Source organism: Nannospalax galili, unplaced genomic scaffold (genome assembly GCF_000622305.1).
Source record: "Nannospalax galili isolate Female #2095 unplaced genomic scaffold, S.galili_v1.0 scaffold788, whole genome shotgun sequence".
Taxonomy (NCBI): domain Eukaryota; kingdom Metazoa; phylum Chordata; class Mammalia; order Rodentia; family Spalacidae; genus Nannospalax; species Nannospalax galili.
Window position 1 is genome coordinate 33,687 of NW_008359996.1, and position 879 is coordinate 34,565.

Below are 879 nucleotides of genomic sequence, written 5' to 3' on the forward strand. Positions count from 1 at the left end.
GCCCATCTTTTAATTGGGTTGCTTCTTGTCTTGGTTCTCTGTTTTTTGAGTTCGTTATATATTCTGGTTATTAAACCTCTGTCAGATGTGTCACTGGTTGTCGTGAGCCGGGACTCTGTCCAGCAGAGTCCAGGAAAGACGACACAGACACCAAGGTGAGGTTCAAGCTTCTTTTTCTCTTCCTTCCTTTATTCTCTCTTATTCTCCCTCATATTCTCTTCATTATCTCACCCACTATGATGCTGCTGATGCTTATTACACACGCCAGCTCTTTATATAGCATTTCCAACAGCCCTCCCCCCAGCCAGGACCAGTCAGGGCACACACACGTGCAGCAGGCAGGCAGAGTGCAGCTCATTGGCCACGTAGCAAGATCATCAGGCAGGCAGCACCTGTTCGGGCTCACCATACTTCAGGGAGTTGGAGTAAACAAGCGGGGATCACGAGCCTTGGCAATCAGCCAAGAGTTGAAGTAAACAGCACGAGGCTTGGCAGCCAGCCAGGGCGCCATCTTTGGCTGGCTCGGCTGTGCTCGCTTCCCACATCCCCCCCTTTTTGTTTAAATAAACCAAGGGAGGCCAAGGGACCATGCCTGGCTTAGGTTGCCCTCTTTCATTTGGCATCCTTACCCGTCATCAACTCAGCAACATCATGGTTGTCGGTCTGCCTTAGGTTGGTATGCAAATGAGAGGGTCGTACCCGTCATTGACTACCGGTCCAGCATATTAGCCATATGCAGAGGTGACTTGCCCTTCTCTAAGGCAGCCGTAGCCTGTGCAAGCTCTTGCTGTTGGTGAGCTGTCTGCTGCCACATTTCACACACACACACACACACACACACCATACAGACACAAACAGCAACCGGCAGGAATTCCCAAA